At 32.9% G+C, this 19,083-nt stretch overlaps 1 protein-coding gene across 2 annotated transcripts in view; it reads right to left on the reverse strand.

Moving 5' to 3' along the window:
- Positions 1 to 18,332, reverse strand: part of LOC148939549 (potassium voltage-gated channel protein Shaw-like) — a 350,445-nt gene extending 332,113 nt beyond the window's left edge. The window contains exon 1 of one of the 2 annotated variants that reach the window (XM_089107173.1): positions 18,267 to 18,332. The gene's annotated coding sequence lies outside the window, so the exon portion shown is untranslated. Of the gene's footprint in view, positions 1 to 2,717; positions 2,797 to 18,266 lie in introns of those variants that run through there. The other variant, XM_089107174.1, reaches the window with a different exon arrangement.
- Positions 18,333 to 19,083: the final 751 nt, after the last annotated feature.

The following is a 19,083-nucleotide window of genomic DNA, read 5'->3' on the forward strand; positions in this document are numbered from 1 at the left end:
GAAGCCTCTGTAATTCTCTGCGACTGTACGTGGTTGTAAAGTAGACCTGGGGCGAAGGGGTATTTTTAAGGTGAATTTAGGACAAATGAAGCAAAAGTGCATTACTAAACTGAGGACGAATAGTTCACTACTTGTTCCAAGAAGAAAATATTTTGGGAAAATGCAAGGGTAGTACGGTCCTTACTTTTGCCCTATATGTACAGATTTGGACGAGACGGTAGGTCATTGTGAAAGTGATTGAGTTGCGAAAGGAAGTGTATGCAGATTATAGGCCCGATAAAAGATGGCTGGCGAGTATAGTGACGGAAGAATGTTTCACAAGGGTGGAAAGACTAGGACAATTTCCCAGCATAGCAATGGAGCATAGAAATTGAAGATATTTATCTCCACTTCTTGGGATAAATATATTGGGGATAAGCAAATGTTTTTATTGTTTATGCCTATGTAGTTTTTGTGATAGTTTTTTGTATTAACTAGAACTGAAATTTCCTTTTGTATTCCCAAGGCCCTTGGGCTGTTAGAGCAATAAAGCTATTATTATTATTATTGTACATTATAACAAATGAAAAAAGATAAGAAGTTAAATCAATATTCGCCTGAATATTAATACTATAGATCCGAGGGACCTGTGTCAGAAAGTGTAGAAATTCAAACTTAGAAACACTTTCTTAAGCCTTGGCTATTCCCCTTCTTTGGGCTAAAATGGTAGTTCATGGGACGAAATTCCAGAAATCAGTACTTTGCTCTCTGTGGTCTCTTTTGCTGCTTAAAAAGGGCCCAAGATCTTTACATTTTCGTTTGGATGATCCCTCTTTTGATAATCTACTACAATAGGTTCGATGCGATCAGCCCTGGAAAAGAACATGCATTTTCTGGAAAAATAAGAAATTCCTTGTTGTTGTAGAGTATTTTTAGGCTTCTTTTCAATCAATATCTTTATTGCCCAAAAAAACACACAAGGGTTCAATATGGAGTAAATGAGAAGACGAAAAAAAAGAAGAAAGAAGAACACGCTCACAAAGAAAACTATATTACCAAGAATAGATTCAAATATTTCTACTGACACATAGCAGGATAGAGGCTGTTTGTACTATCAAGCCTAGAAAAATAGCAACCGCGACGGGAAGGCGTCAGGACATCGGCACGTCAGGACCACTACCGTCAGGACATCGACAAAATCCGTCATAACATCGACAAAAAACCCATCAGAACATTGACACGTCAGGACATAATAGTCTAATAGTCATAATACGGATCTAATATTCTTTTTATCAGAAGCCGTAAACATATTTCATAATGGAGTCAATGCGATGACATGAGGCATCGCAAAAGCAATGTAGATACGGGTGAGAATACGCCTGCTGTAGCAAGCTTTACAGCAAACTAGCACACCAAACGCTTTTCTAAGTTTCTGACATAGATGAGAGATAAGGAGACCCCTTGTCGTTTTTACACTATCTCCTGTCGGAACACCGAGATACTTGATATAAAAGTAGATAACTGAACTCTCTTATCTCCTAACTGTACGCATCCAACATCACCAACAGATTTGCCGAAACCAAGGACCTCGCTCTTCGAAGCATCAAAAACGAAACCAATTTTATGTGTTGAATTTCATTGCATGATCTTCATCAATGTCCACCCCTGTTTTAGAGGGTGTTTGACCCTTATTTTAAATTTATGCAAATTTCATATGCTAATACCTTTTCACAAACAAATAAAAGATTAATCAATCTTGAACATTTAGAATTAGCACAAATAGCATATTCTATTGATGTATGTAATGTATTCAACAATTGTTTTTTGGCTCTGTTAAAATATGAAGGTGGCTTCCACTCCCTCACCCCTTTCAGCCCTCGGTTTTAAATTCAAGTTTAATATTGTTGCAACAATAATTTGATACTGGTATTCACCCCTGAAAAGCAGCACACTTTGAAATGTTTCGCAGGAGGTGGAGGTCAAGAATGTAAACAGGGAACTTTGAGGTCATAATCTAAACAGTTTTCAAGGGAATTTATTCGATAAAATCTTTTATATAAAGGATTCTACTCTCCCTTCCAGCTCCACCCCATGTATTTTACTTTAAATGTTTCCGCAAGGAAAGAGGAGCTTTCATCAAGTATGACCCAAATTAACAGGCTTAGTTGAAAATATTTACCAGGAAATAGGGACATTATAGGGTAGACACTTCCCCCCTCCCCTGCTTCCATATTCATCTGGATCTTTAAGGTAGATATTAACATATCTGAGTCGAATGTTTGCAACACAGAAACATGTTTTTCAACACAGTTGCCATTAGAGCATTATATGTTTATCGATTGCGAACCTGATGATAATATTGCAGAATAGAAGTCCAAAATCAAAACATAATAAGTGCTTATGTATCAAGTAGTGCTCTGAAGCTATGTTAAAGGGCCTATGAGCTTCTTGACTACAAATCCGAGGCTACTATTGCAATATAAAAGCCCAAAATCAAAACTGTGTTTAAAAAATTATGAAAATCACCACAACTACTCCTATCACCACGACTATTTCCACCAACGCTTCTCCCATTTTTTTTGTCCCAACTGTCGATTTCTTAAGCAGCATTTCAGGGTAGGTCCTGGTCTCTGAATCACTTATAAGACCCCCAAAGGGGATGTTTGTGATTAAAGGGAAGCTAAGTTAATCAATAACACAATCTTTGCTGCACAAGTTTTTTCTATTTAAATTCTTACTTGTATTGCCAGATCTCCGATCAGATAACGATGTGAGACACAAAAATAAAAATCTAGTTCGTCTCCACAGAAAAATATGACCGACACCATCCAGCCTTACGCAGTATAGACTCATAAATTTAACTATTAAAACTGAAATAACATGCAGGTCAAACTTATTTTATTTGTCTTTTTTTTTCTTTTGTCTAATCTTAAGCCAAAGATAAGAGCCTCACTTTTTTCAAAAAGTTACAATAATCACAATTCATTGACATTTGTTAACCAGTTTATAATTAACAAAATGCCCCAGCCCTGATTACTTTTGGATTTAAGAGAAAAACATAGAAACTGAAGGATCTCCTTATTCCCAGAAAATTCCTTGTTAAAACAGCAGCATCTTCGATGATTAATTGAAACAAAAGCTTTAATAGATCATCATTGATCCCTATTGGAGTTTAACTTAAATTTTTGTTATTATTCGGAGTAACACTACTCTTTTTGTGGCATTAGTAATTTTATTCATATAGCACTTATTTGAAATCGACAAAGATTCGCTTCTGTTCAGTTTCCTGTTCTGGGGAGAACCGTTCTCACCAGCTCATGGTGTACATCGAGAAGCTCTATTTATTCCGTGACATAGAATAGTTCTGCCATGCCGCACCTCTTTCTATTACACTTAGCACACTTCATACCATGGATCTACACTTCTGCCGCGCGTGCCACGCACCAACTGGTGCAAACGACATTTGAAAGCGGACATCCCTCGTTATTTTCATTGGCACCAAATGTCAACTGACCACCATATGAAGTGTTCTGAATAAACCGGTTCTTCTCAGAAGCATGTAAGCCGGTTCTTCTCAGAAGGAAGTAAACCGGTTCTTCTCAGACGCATGTAAACCTGTTCTTCTCAGAATTATGTAAACCGGTTCTTCTCGGAAACATGATTCCTCACTCTGAAGGTTATAAGAATGTCTAAACGACTTTAAATTGGATTTTTGGTTTATTCAAGGCAAAAAAAAAATCCGAAATCTGATTTTTGGCACATATGATTGTGTGCAAGATGGGTGACAAAACACACTTGTCAAAATATTTCCCACAACGTGGTCAGCTTCTCTGACAAAGCATTTCACTCTTGCTTCTCTGAATTTTTCTGCTTATTACGGAGCAAGAAAATAACAAAATATATCGCCATGGTTAAATAAATGACACACCTCTAATACAACAACCATTCGATATAAAACTTAGACAAATTTGTCCTTTACTAGACGTATAGACGTAGACGTAAAACCACGATAGACGTATCTCCTCTAAGTTATGCTACAATTGGGACTGCCACTCAACAAAATATTAACGCTTCACACGTGAATATGTCATAATTGGTCACATATCGTCACAGTCACGTCTGAAAGTCATGCCTGACATTTTCACACTTGCCTTTGCGGTAATTACCACATACTGTTTGACAAGCTGTTCTCAAAGAGAAGATGAGCAGAGCAATGTGGATCAGAAGAATCAAATATTAAGGGAACATAAATTGTCCTGATGATCCTCTCTTTCAGAGTTTTGCTTCAAAAGCTGCTCAAAGACAATATTTTTTCTTGTCATATTCATTTTTTGAACATATTTACACTTCAAATGTTTCTAGATTTATATTTTTATACATATAAATATGTACATATCCAAAAACGAGAATAATAAAACAATACAGAAAAAATAACAGAGTAATAAAAATATAAAAAGAATACATAAAATAAACCTTTTTTAATCAACAATTCAGGGGTGAAAATACATATTTATGTAACTAAATACATGCAAAACATTACATATAATGACCCTGACCACCATAACAGTGTTTTTTTTAACTTATCGTATGAAAGACTTATAAGCCTTACTTTTGTTTTTCGTAAACATTAGGAAATTGCTAGATATGACCTTTCATTTTGGACAGAAGGATATCCTCGTTGGATAAACGTTCACTCCCACTCAAATGACAAAAATATCAGCTGAAGAAAAATTTTCCACGAACGGAACTATTATATGCTCAACTTACCCGGGAAAAGGTACTGAAATCCTTTGAAAGCATGGGATTCCTTGGGAAAGAGAAAGTAAGATTGATAAATTAACTTTCTGAATGAAAACTAGTTAAATTTTTTGCTGGTTAAGCCCATGTGTATTGACTTTGACACTGACAAAGTGTGATAATATTATCTGCAACATTACTAGTTTACAAGATGCTTTCTGCTGACGGAGATTAATTTTAAAAGTAAACTCAGCGTCGGATGCAGCAAAATATGAAAAATGGACAATAGATTTTGCAGATCCTAGGAGTAATCAAAGCCAGGGGCGTCGTTTCGTGTGTGTGTGGGGAAGGGGGGAGGGTGCGGAGGGGGGGGGGATTTGCCCCCCATATTTTGAAGAAAATAGCGAGTATATAGCCCAGGCCCCTGGACTATCCAGAGATGGACTCCTCTTGCCCCCCCAATAAAAATGCTGGAGCCACTCCCCTAATAAAAGCTCTAGTGGCAGTGAAGGGTAGCTAGAAAACAATTTAGTCAAACAGAAATAATAATTATCATAGTTCAAAAGCTGATTCTTGGTCAATTTGAAATTTTTGAGGCACAAATTTTCATCAAAATAAATTTCCTAAGAATACATCCAAAGGAAGCTGCGTCATCAGCCAAGTCATTTTTTACTTTTTTTGTCACTGTCAACAAACTTTTTGTTTTCCAGAAACTTACTATTGATATTTTAACTCTTTTTGTTTGGGGGGGGGGGGGTAAAGTTTAAGTAATTTGACTTTTGAAAGCTAAATTGTCCAAAATAAAGGACAACAAGGGATTCAATTTTCTTTTATTTAAAAAACTGCAAGATATAAGAAAAAAAAATAAATGGGCGAGAAAAAGCAAATTTTATCTTGTTAAACAAACAGTAATTGTATTTATGTATATTTATTTATTTATATGCAAACGCTTTCTCAAAAAAGCACTATAGTTTTTTCTGAAGATTCGCATAGTAACATTTCCCGGCATCAAAAAACAGTCAAGACAGGTCACAACTATGTGAAACTCGTTTAGGGCCTTAATTTTGGAAAACATTTTTTGGTGAAGATGAGTGTCTGTGTTAAATGTATTTTCTAAAGTACATTACAATTTAATTTCATTGTCGATTTAGCTTGATTAATTTGTCGGTATAAATATGCAAAAAGGTTTGCCGAAAAAAAAATAAATTAAATTCAAGTTGTATTATGGTAGGGGGGGGGGGATTTTTAAGAAAGTGAAATAAGGTGTTTTTAAAATTTTAGGAGCAATCAAACCCTCATTGATAAACTATCATATTAAAATAAACCGTAACCAGGTTTTTTTTTCAGTCAAGTATTTCAAGTCAAGTCTTTTCAGTGAAGATTTACAGTGGCACGAACTTAAGACACTGTATGAATGGAGAGGCAAAGATTCTTTGGGGCTGTCTTAATGAAGATACAAAAAAAGTATTATTCACAATCTACGAGGGGGATTTTGTTCCAAAGAAACTAAAATAAGGTGTTTTTAAAAATTAATTAAAATAAACTGCCACTCAAGTTTTTTCAGTCAAGTCTTTTCAAGAAGATTTACAGCGGCACGATTTCACGAAAATGGAGGAAACGAGAGGCAAAGATTTTTTGGGACTGTTTTAATGAAGACATAAAAAAAAGCATTATTCAAAATCTAAATTTTTTTATTAGAATACTAATAATGTATTTTTTTAAGTTCAGAAGACAAATAAAAAACCTCATTCATAAAGCATTATGTTAAATTAAACCCTCATTCAAGTCTTTTGAACGAACATGACTAGATTACTAACTTGATAATTAACCGAAATATTATTAACTAAGATAATTGACTAAATTTTGAATTAGATTTTTAACTAATTATGACTTGATTAAAATAAACCAACATGTAGATCTTTTGAAAAAAGAAGATGAAAATAAGGCTTAGCAGCGGTTACGTGAATAAGAACTGTCTCCATTTTAATTTAGATTTCAACAAACGTCTTTAAAGGATATGCCCAGAATGTCCCAACTGCCTTCTTAGCCCCCTCCCCCACCTTTTTTGATAGCTTAAAATTAGACTTACTAGAATTTATTTACCGATTCAAATGTTTTGTCATGTTTATTTTATTATGGTAAACAAAGTGGCACATTTCTTTTGATTAATAAAACGATTGCAATGACAGTATACATTCCATTCCGGTTTTTATGTACAGCATGTTAATTGAAAGAGAAACAGAGACTAATTTCCTCTATTTCCGTGTTTAAAAATACATTTAATTACATTGGTTTATTCTTGTGACGTCAATCGTCACATTTGTTTTAGTCAATAATTCCTTAATCGTGTAAGTAAATAATTTCTTAGACCACATTGTCTTTACATTTACTGAGTTTGTTTGTTTGTTTTGTTTTTTTGTCCACTGCTTCGTTCAAATATTATACACAGGTTTTTTTTTATTTAAATTTTGTCGTTTTGTCCACTGCTTTGTTTAAACATTATACCCGTTTCCTCACAATATTTTCATTTGTTAAATTCTGTTAATCGTATAAGGAAAGATAGATGACCCCGCCTTTTTACCCGTTGTCGTGTTTGCTTTCTGTTATATCAAATTTCGAGTCAGTAAAAATAAAGTGGACATGTTTGGATTCTTGGTTGAATTAAAATTTAAAAAAACAATAAGTTTTTCAACTGAACATCTAAGAGTACATTACATCAATGCCGTGTTCACGGAAGACTAGGGGGTTCAACCTCCCCCCCGGAAATTTTTTCCCGACCTATAAAAACGTAACAAATATGCATATAAACAAATTTTTGATTCGTTTTTAAGTTTTTTCGTAACTCCCCCCCCCTGAACAAAAATCTTGGATTTGGCCTCGCTTTGCATATATACATTTATGGTTCTACTGGCTGAAAAGTCTATATTAAGTTTCAAATGCATTTAAAAGTCCATTACCTATCAAACAGTTCGTGGTAACGAACTGTAAGTAAGGAGCGACCCGGCTCAATGGTAACCGAAACTCTAGAAAACGGGTTTTTGATACCAATAGATATATCAAAAGAATCAGCTTTTAATGCTTAACTTAAACTATGTAATTTTCATAAAGTTTAGTGATACCCATCTAAAGTTACGCGCTTGAGAAAATTTTGGCTTATTTTTAAAAAAAAAGAGAAAGACCCCCTAAAACCTATAGAACCTTAATGAAAATCACACCATCATATTCAGCGTATCAGAGAACCCTACTGTAGAGGTTTCAAGCTCCTATCTACAAAAATGTGGAATTTTACATTTTTTGCCAGAAGAAAGATCACGGATGCGTGTTTATTTGTTTGTTTGTTTTTTTGTTTTTTTTTCCCAGGGGTGATCGTATTGACTCAGTGGGCCTAAAATATCGTAAGAAGGATCATTCGAACGGAAATTAAAAGTTATAGTGCCCTTTTTAAGTGACCAAAAAAAATAGAGGGCAACTAGGCCCCCTCCCACGCTTATTTTTTTCCCAAAGTCACCCGATCAAAATTTTGAGATAGCCATTTTGTTCATCATGGTCGAAAATATGATAAATATGTCTTTTAGGATGACTTAATCCCCCGAAGTACCCAGAGGGAGGGCTAAAAGTTATGAACTTTACCGAATGTTAGCATATAGTATTGGTTATTGGGAAGTATACAGAAGTTTTCAGGAGTTTTTTTTCTGGTAGTGGGAGGGAAGGGTGGGTCGGGGGTTATGTTGGAGGATCTGTTCAAAAAGGAATTTTTCATGGGGGAAGGGAAATTGCCATGAAGGGGGCGCCAGACTTGCCAGCATTATTTATTGGTTATTGGGAAGTATACAACCATTTTCAGGAAGGATTTGTTCTGGAGGGGGGGCTAGAGGAGGGGGTTACTCTGAAGAATATTTCCGTGGAGGATGTGTCTTTGGGGTAAGGGACATTTCTATGAAGGGGGCGTCGGATTTCCAAGCATTATTTAAAAAACGATCAGAAATTAAATAAAAAAAATCAAGTTTTTTCAACTGAAATGTAAGAAGGAATATTAGAACTTAAAACGAACAGAAATTATAACGTAAGTGAGGGGGGTCTACCCCAAGTCAATACCTCGCTCGTTAAGCGACAGTTTTTTTTTTAGTGCTTTCAAAAGAGCTATCTATTCTAATTAAACGGCCTTTATGATTCAGGGGTTTGTGAATCAAAACTTTTTTTTTAACTTTTAACGTAAAGAGCGTGGTATTGACTAAGGGGAGAACCCCCTCATATACGTAATAACATATACGTAACAAAAAAAGAAAAAACAATAAAAAAAAAAGCGATACGGCTCAATAGTAATCGAAACTTTTAAAAACGGAATTTTGATGTCAATAAATGTATCAAAAGAATGTGTTTATAATGCTGATTCTAAATATATAAATTTTATTAAGTTTAGTATTACTCATCAAAGGCTACTAACCTGAGAAAATTTATACGATTTTTTAAATAGGGGTGAAGCATTCTCTAAAAGTTAAAGAATTTTAATGAAAATCACACTGTCAGAGTCAGCTTATCAGAAAACCCTATCACATAGGTTTCAAGCTCATATATGCAAAAATCTGCAACTTTGTATTTTTTGCCAGAAGAAAAATATAGGAATATAGAAGTTAGTTACGTAAGTTAATTTGTAAAGACATCCATTTAGCAAAAGAAAAGTAAAATTGTTATGCAAATAAAAGCTGCATTAACTAAAAAACGATCAGAAATTAAATAAAAAAACATGTTTTTTAAACTGAAAGTAAGGAGTGCGACATTAAAACTTAAAACGAACAGAAATTATTCCGTATATGAAAGGGGCTGGCCCCTCCTCAACGCCTCGCTCTTTACGCTAAAGTTTGACTCTTTCTCACAACTTTATTTTATAAAACAATAAAAAACTTTAGCGTAAAGAGCGAGGCGTTGAGGAAGGGACAGCTCCTTTCATATGCGGAATAATTTCTGTTCGTTTTAAGTTTTAATGTCGCTCCTTACTTTCAGTTTAAAAAACTTGTTTTTTTTATTTAATAAACATTTAAGGTTCACCTGGCTGAAAAGTCTATATTAAGTTTCTAATGCATTTAAAAGTGCATTACCTATAATTTATATAAACAAACTGTTGGTATTCCTATGGGTGGGAATGCGAGTCCATTCATAGCGGACCTGTTTTTAAGTCAATTAGAATACGAATATATGATAAATAAAAATAGCCCAAGCAATGTAAAATATAACCTTTCAAATAATAAAAGATATATGGACGATCTCTTAGTAATAAATTGTGCAGAGTTTATTGAGATTTCAAAAAATATTTATCCACAAGAGTTAATTCTGGAGCCTAGCTATGGGATGGGGCACTCGGATCATTTCTTAGATTTAAATATTAATATTTCAGACAATAATAAATTAGTTTTTAAAATATATAATAAAACGGATGATTTTAAATTTGAAGTAATTAATTTTCTATTCCTTGAAAGTAATATTCATTCTAATATCACTTATTCAGCTTATTATTCCCAATTATTTAGGTATGCTAAAATATGCAGTAATTACACAGATTTTAAAAATAGATATAAAAACCTGAGCGAAAAACTGATCCCAAGATGTTTTTGTGCCAAAAAATTAGTTGGCAATTCAAAAAATTTAGTTTTACGTATCATGAATTTTTAAGTAAATATACAAAAAATGTAAAGAAATACTGAATGATATTTTAATATAATTTCTCTTTCGCTTTTCTTTTTTCGAATTTTGAATTTGTAGACTGTTTTCAAACAAGCTTAAGGATTTTTAAATCTGTAATTGGTTCCGGATACCAATAAAAGACATCTGGACCAGTCTTCATTTGTTCCAGAATGGTCTCTGCTCAGTGACCTCTGGGATTTTATTAAGTAAACAATGAAACACTTTTTGTATGTAATTTTTAATAGCTTGACTAGTATGCATGTATTTCACAAGTTTTACCTGACATAGGGATACCATATAGATCTTATGGTAGAGACTCCACTGTGCCGGGTAAAGAAAGTAAAGCCTCGAAACCCGGTAAGGTAGGTGGTATTTCTTCTGATGAGCCCTAGTGGAAGGTTCTACTTGGAAATATTTCGCTAGATTTAAGGTTCTTTTGCTTGTAAATTTACAACAACTTACATTTATTGATGACGACTTTGCATGGATTTGGACATTTCTATTTGGTTGATTGTTCGGTTATACTGTTCGGTCCAAGGTAGTTAGATAGATGAGTAAGGTGAAAACCTCGTTCAAGTGCACATTTGTCTCAATTGCTGGATTAGGGACGACAGTTTATTTTTTTTTTTTTTTTTTTTTTTTTTTTTGCCAAGTAATTACCTCTTAAACATAACACATTTAAGGTTCAACTGGCTGAAAAGTCTATATTAAGTTTCCAATGCATTTAAAAGTGCATTACCTATATACATTTAAGGTTCAATTGGCTGAAAAGTCTATATTAAGTTTCCTATCCATTTAAAAGTGCATTACCTATATACATTTAAGGTTCAACTGGCTGAAAAGTCTATATTAAGTCTCCAATGCGTTTAAAAGTGCATTACCTATATACATTTAAGGTTCAATTGGCTGAAAAGTCTATATTAAGTTTCCAATGCATTTAAAAGTGCATTACCTATAAACATTTAAGGTTCAACTGGCTGAAAAGTCTATATTAAGTTTCCAATGCATTTAAAGTACATTACCTATATACATTTAAGGTTCAACTGGCTAAAAAGTCTATATTAAGTTTCCAATGCATTTAAAAGTGCATTACCTATATACATTTAAGGTTCAACTGGCTGAAAAGTCTGAATTAAGTTTCCAATGCATTTAAATGTGCATTACCTATAAACATTTAAGGTTCACCTGGCTGAAAAGTCTATATAAGTTTCTAATGCATTTAAAAGTGCACTACCTATATACATTTAAGGTTCAACTGGCTGAAAAGTCTATATTTAGTTTCCAATGCATTTAAAAGTGCATTACCTATAAACATTTAATGTTCACCTGGCTGAAAAGTCTATATTAAGTTTCTAAGGCATTTAAAAGTGCATTACCATTATACATTTAAGGTTCAACTGGCTGAAAAGTCTATATTAAGTTTCCAATGCATTTATAAGTGCATTATCTATATACATTTAAGGTTCAACTGGCTGAAAAGTCTGTATTAAGTTTCCAATGCATTTAAAAGTGCATTACCTATAAACATTCAAGGTTCACCTGGCTGAAAAGTCTATATAAGTTTCTAACGCATTTAAAAGTGCACTACCTATATACATTTAAGGTTCAATTGGCTGAAAAGTCTATATTAAGTTTCCAATGCATTTAAAAGTGCATTACCTATAAACATTTAAGGTTCACCTGGCTGAAAAGTCTATATTATGTTTCCAATGCATTTAAAAGTGCATTACCTAAATACATTTAAGGTTCAACTGGCTGAAAAGTCTATATTAAGTTTCCAATGCATTTAAAAGTGCATTAACTATATACATTTAAGGTTCAACTGGCTGAAAAGTCTGTATTAAGTTTCCAATGCATTTAAAAGTGCATTACCTATAAACATTTAAGGTTCACCTGGCTGAAAAGTCTATATAAGTTTCTAATGCATTTAAAAGTGAAATACCTATATACATTTAAGGTTCAACTGGCTGAAAAGTCCATACTAAATTTCCAATGCATTTAAAAGTGCATTACCTATAAATATTTAAGGTTTACCTGGCTGAAAAGTCTATATTAAGTTTCTTAGGCCTTTAAAAGTGCATTACCTATATACATTTAAGGTTCAACTGGCTGAAAAGTCTGTTTTAAGTTTCCAATGCATTTAAAAGTGCATTACCTATATACATTTAAGGTTCTACTGGCTGAAAAGTCTATATTAAGTTTCAAATGCATTTAAAAGTCCATTACCTATATACATTTAAGGTTCAACTGGCTGAAAAGTCTATATTAAGTTTCCAATGCATTTAAAAGTTATTACCTATATACATTTAAGGTTCAATTGGCTGAAAAGTCTATATTAAGTTTCCAATGCATTAAAAGTGCATTACCTATATACATTTAAGGTTCAACTGGCTGAAAAGTCTATATTAAGTTTCAAATGCATTTATAAGTCCATTACCTATATACATTTAAAGTTCAACTGGCTGAAAAGTCTATATTAAGTTGCCAATGCATTTAAAAGTTATTACCTATATACATTTAAGGTTCAATTGGCTGAAAAGTCTATATTAAGTTTCCAATGCATTTAAAAGTGCATTACCTATATACATGTAAGGTTCAACTGGCTGAAAATTCTATATTAAGTTTCCAATGCAATTGAAAGTTCATTACCTATATACATGTAAGGTTCAACTGGCTGAAAATTCTATATTAAGTTTACAATGCAATTGAAAGTGCATTACCTATATACATTTAAGGTTCAACTGGCTGAAAAGTCTATATTAAGTTTTCAATGCATTTAAAAGTGCATTACCTATATACATTTAAGGTTCAACTGGCTGAAAAGGCTATATTAAGTTTCAAATGCATTTAAAAGTTATTACCTATATACATTTAAGGTTCAATTGGCTGAAAAGTCTATATTAAGTTTCCAATGCATTTAAAAGTGCATTATCTATATACACTTAAGGTTCAACTGGTAGAAAAGTCTATATTAAGTTTTCAATACATTTAAAAATGCATTACCTATATACATTTAACGTTCAACTTGTTGTAAAATCAATATAATATTTTAAATCACTTCACCGGATGCCTGACAAAAGTGTTGCTTCTGCAACAGTTTTGCTAGCAAAAAGTTTTTGCATATTTCACGTTACCTAGGCAATGTAAATCTAGTTTTATTTTAAATTGACTATCTAAGTAGGTATCGACGAGTCGGGGGCCTAGGGGTCCAATCTCAGGCGAGCAATCACTCAATCTTTTGGTGAAGTTTTTGGAAAGGGAAAACATCCACTATAAAAATAGAATATTCCTACCCGTTTCGCAAATCAAGGGTTTGTGATGTATACCATTTTCTACTCAAAAGTCTTTAAGATATAAGGGGCAGGAGAAATGCCGTATCTACGACTTTTGCGCGGGGAGTTGTAAAAAAACTTTAAAAACGCATCAAAATTTTTTTTTTGTACATTTTTGTGACATTTTCACGAGTCGGACAAAATTTTATGGGGGGAATCAAACCCTGACCACCCCCCTATGGATACGGCCTTGGCAGGAAGGTCTATTGGAGTAGAATAAATTAAATAAATTTAAGTCAAAATTTGCCTAAATATGCTTAGCAATGATCATATAACCAAAGGTACTAACATATATTTCTTTGTTTTAGGCAAATTTATAAACAAGAACAGTCATAAAGTAGCAAGGACAGTAGAAATGACATTGGGTTGTTTAAACTGGGTAAGGGGAAACTTAAACAGCTAACTTAAAAAAAATTAGGTTGAAGTGGGATAATGATAAAAGCCTTCATATGCAATTATGTAGTTTTTGTTAGCCGCGGGCGCGAAATTTAAAAGAAAGAAACATGTTTAAAAAATCAGCAGAAATAAGCTAAAAAAATTTGGCACCGAACAGCTTAATAAGGTATAGCTTTTGTTTGAACTTGCACGAGAGCTTTCATTGGATTTGTTGGCTTTGGATATGAACAGATTGTTAAAGTTCGAGTTTTTACGGGTGAAAAGCGGTGTCAAATTTAACTTGTTAGTTTCGCTTATTTGTTTTCGTGGTTGATCGTGGCAATACAGGTGAAAATATGATACTGCCCAGAAAACTTCATAAGTTAGAGACAACCGAAAGAAAAATCGTAGAATATCGCAATTTCCAGATTTTCCAATTTCCAGTATTAGATCTAAAATGGGTCTAGGGGTCGAAAACTGTCTTTATTTTGATGTCCTTAGTACTTTAATAATATAATCACTTTTCGCCATATTTATTGATTACTTTTCGCTTCTTCTTATTTTTGCAGCAGATACAAGCTTGTTACGTTCGGATATCACATTTCATCAAATTCTTGTTTATGGCTTACCGCATTAACTTTTCGATGCAATCATTATTATTATTATTATAGCAATAGGAACAACTATAATGTTAAAATGGTAGTACAAGAGATGGCAGTTTTTGTTGTTATTCCTGAGAGCTCTAGTATAAAGAGCAGGGGTATTATTACGATCACTCGTAATAGAAGCGGGAGCAGTTGTGTTTGTTGCGTAGCGACTAGCAATGGCAATACTACTCAGCGTTGCCAGAGGGAGCGCATTTGCTCCGTTTGGGCACTTTTTAGGTGATATCGTATTGTATTCTTCAAGTCAGGGACTATTTAAAGCCTTTGAACCTTGAGCGCATATCTGCTCGAAAAGTGGTCTTTCGACACTTTTTCGCAGTTATAGCTGCACTAGCTTACATTAGACATCTTGTAACCCTGGTACCACTATTTATATAGCTACACGTGCTAGGCTTTTAGGTGATCAAAGAAAACAATAGTAGCTACTTATAACAATAAGTAGCTAGTATAACTGCAAATGCATAAAGGTACATTTGCCAAAATATACATTCGCAGGATATTTACGAGGAAGCACAATCCACGTAAAAATGTATTAAACTCGTCAAGCTGAAAATCTGCAATTTAGTGAACTACTATAAAAGTTGTCTGAATCAGCAGCGGCAGATACAGAGGACAGGGGAAGAGACAACACCCCCCTAGCTAGCATGCACTTTTATTTTGTATAGTTAAATTTAAGTTAAATATGTATATGGCCGTAAATAGAGAAAAAATATAGCAAATTTTAAAATACATAAAAAAAAGAAAATAATATATATATATATATATATATATATATATATATATATATATATATATATATATATATATATATATATATATATATATATATATATATATAAAATAAAAGTTCAAAACAGGGATAAAATCCTTTTTAATATACAGTGTATACAAATTCACAAAAAATACCAGATATTTCAGTCACATATACAGTGACCGTCATCAGTAGTAAAACTAAACTAAAACAATTCAAAACAAAAGTTTATATACGAAATAAAATAAAACTAAATATCGTTTAATTCTCTAATTCTTTTCAAAGCAAAGGCGGAAGCTAGCCTCTTTGACCTTCTTGGATTCGGTTCATTAGCGTTCAATGATATTACATTTGGACAAAGGTCAACTACATTGGGTGAATTGAACTTTACTTAGTCAGATTTTAATAAATTATCATAGATAGAGTTCAGCCCAAATTCACCTGTATCCCGATTCAAAGCAATATTCTTGAATAAGATTTTCTTTATTTCAAGTTTCACGAAAATTTTGCTTTAAACCCCGATCCCTAGAAATCAAAGAGACATTCTCGAACAAAATAAAATGGTCTGGAAAATTGAAAATATGTTCTGAATGGACTGAAGTAAAAACTTCAGACTTAGAATCTTGCTTTAAAGCCGAAGAAATAGAATCTTTGTGCAGTAATAATCTCATTTCCAAACTCTGGTTAGTGCGCCCCACATATGAGCTTCCGCAAGTACATGGGATCTGATAAACCCCACTTTGTTGCCCCAATGAAGTTAGATCCTTCCCAGAATTTAGAAAACTACCCAAAGTATTATTACTCTTTAAAGCTACCCTTAGACCATTACTCTGTAAAATTCTTTTAAGTTTTTCACTTAGCCCGGGTATATATGGTAAGGAACAAAAACATCCTTCTCCCAAGTCGACTTAACGACTTCCTTGAGAATATTTAGAAACCCTTTTTCTTCTCCTTTAAAAAGTCTGGTCAATTAGCCACTCTCAATACATGTTATGTATTAGTATTTTTCTTTGAGAAGACAACTCCTCAAAAATTTTGGACCGCAAATACTAAAGATCCGGTCAGTTAAAGAAATAATCAAACCAATTTTTACTTGGCGAGCGTGATCGGTACTAAAAGATTCCGGTATTTTGGGAGCCGGTATATGGATGACATAATTTCAGTATGGGATTATGGGTAAGAGGAATTAAAAGGATTCTTGGAACATCTGAATTGTTTAGGGGGGTTAAAGTTTACTGTTAAATTAGAAGAGAATGGGAAACTTCCTTTTCTTGATGTTCTCCTTTTCAAAAATGAAAATAGTCTGGATTTAAAAATTTACAGAAAACTGACAAATAACAATAGATTTTTGTCTTATAGTTCCGGTCACGCTCGCCAAGTAAAAATTGGTTTGATCATTTCTTTAACTGACCGGATCTTTAGTATTTGCTCTCAAAAAATTTTTGAGGAGGAGTTGTCTTTTCTAAGGAAAATACTAATAAGCAACATGTATCCAGAGTGGTTAATTAACCAGACTTTTTCAAAAAGAAGAAAAATGTTTCTAGCGATTCCTAAGGAAATCTTGGAGACAACTCGAGAGAAGGATGTTTTTTGTTCCTTACCATATGTACCCGGGCTAAATGAAAAACTTAAAAAAGAATTTTACAGAGTAATGGTCTAATGGTAGCTTTAAAGAGTAATAATACTTTAGGTAGTTTTCTAAATTATGGGAAAGATCTAACTTCGTTCAGGCAAAAAAGTGGGGTTTATCAGATCCCATGTACTTGCGGAAGCTAACACATGGGACGTATTAACCAGAGTTTGGAGATGAGATTAATACAGCATAAAGATTCTATTTCTTCGGGTTTAAAGCAAGATTTTAAGTCTGAGAATTTTACTTCAGCCCTTTCAGAACATATTTTCAATTTTCCAGACCATTTTATTTTGTTCGAGAATGTCTCTTTGATTTCCAAGGATCGGGGTTTAAAGCAAAATTTTCGTGAAACTTGAAATAAAGAAAATCTTATGCAAGAATATTGCTTTGAATCGGGATACAGGTGAATTGGGGCTGAACTCTATCTATGATAATTTATTAAAATCTGACAGAGTAAAGTTCAATTCACCCAATCGAGTTGTTGACCTCTGTCCAAATGTTATATAATTGAACGGTAATGAACCGAATCCAAGAAGGTCAAAGAGGCTAGCTTCCGCCTTTGCTTTGAAAAGAATTAGAGAAATAAAAGATAGTTAATTCTATTTTATTTCATAAATAAACTATTGTTTTAAATTGTTTTAGTTTAGTTTTACTACTGATGACGGTCACTGTATATGTGACTGAAATATCTGGTATTTTTTGTGAATTTCTATACACTGCCTATTAAAAAGGATTTTTATCCCTATTTGAACTTTTATTTTATCGTCATGGAAAGGCTATGTGGTTTCCAAAATTATCTATATATATATATATATATATATATATATATATATATATATATATATATATATATATATATATATATATATATATATATATATATATATATATATATATATATATATATATATATATATATATATATATATATATATATATATATATATATATATATATATATATATATATATATATATATATATATATATATATATATATATATATATATATATATATATATATATATATATATATATATATATATATATATATATAAAATAAAAATATTACAGATTCACATGAATATAAAAACTGACAATACACATGTAGCGTACCTCCAACTATGGAATTCGAACACCAGGTTAGTCGAATAATTAAAATATCCAGAGCAAGTTATGTTTCACAAGTGCTGGATGGCACTACACTAAATTTCTGGAGATTTCCAGCTTCCCTTAGTTATAGAATCAGCCTGTTGCTCCCGTGTCCTGGAGACAGTTTCATTAGTGCGTTAAATCACCAATCAAGGTCGGCTTCGGAAGTTCCTATCCACTATTTGCTTAAAAAGAGCCGAAATATTGGTGATGGTTACAAAAAAGAAAGCGATAGAAAATCAGGGGGAGAAAAGAATATATAAATTGTATAAAAATGTGACATTATTTAAGACACTATACATCTAAAAATTTACACACAGGGAGTAATTAATTGGCAAGCCGCAGGTTAAAAGGCTCCATTACCTTATTGTCTCAAAACGTGAAAAAAACAAAACGCAAAAACAAATAAACAAAAAGAAAAATAATAACAAGGATAGTTTTCAGCAGGGTCTTAAAGAGAATTTTAAGGCCCCTTTGCTTTCGTTATTATGTGCTGAATCCTTTTCTTCATCTTTACTTCATCAAGTGTTTCTGTTCTCGGGTACTTCGAAACGCTAGTTTTCTGTCTATCCGCACTGAAGACGGTCTTTATCTGAACATCTGCTTTGTTTCTTTTTTCTCTGTCATAATTGACACAGAAAGTTATCAACGCCTCGCTCTTTACGCTAAAGTTTTTTTATTTTTTTTAAGAACAAAGCTGTGAGACGGAGTCAAACTTTAGCGTAAAGAGCGAGGCGTTGAGGAGGGGACAACCCTTTTATACAAGGAATAATTTCTGTTC

The sequence above is a fragment of the Artemia sp. Qi Xiang Cuo genome, chromosome 21 (assembly GCF_049724085.1).
Source record: "Artemia sp. Qi Xiang Cuo chromosome 21, ASM4972408v1, whole genome shotgun sequence".
In the NCBI taxonomy this organism is placed as follows: Eukaryota; Metazoa; Arthropoda; class Branchiopoda; order Anostraca; family Artemiidae; genus Artemia; species Artemia sp. Qi Xiang Cuo.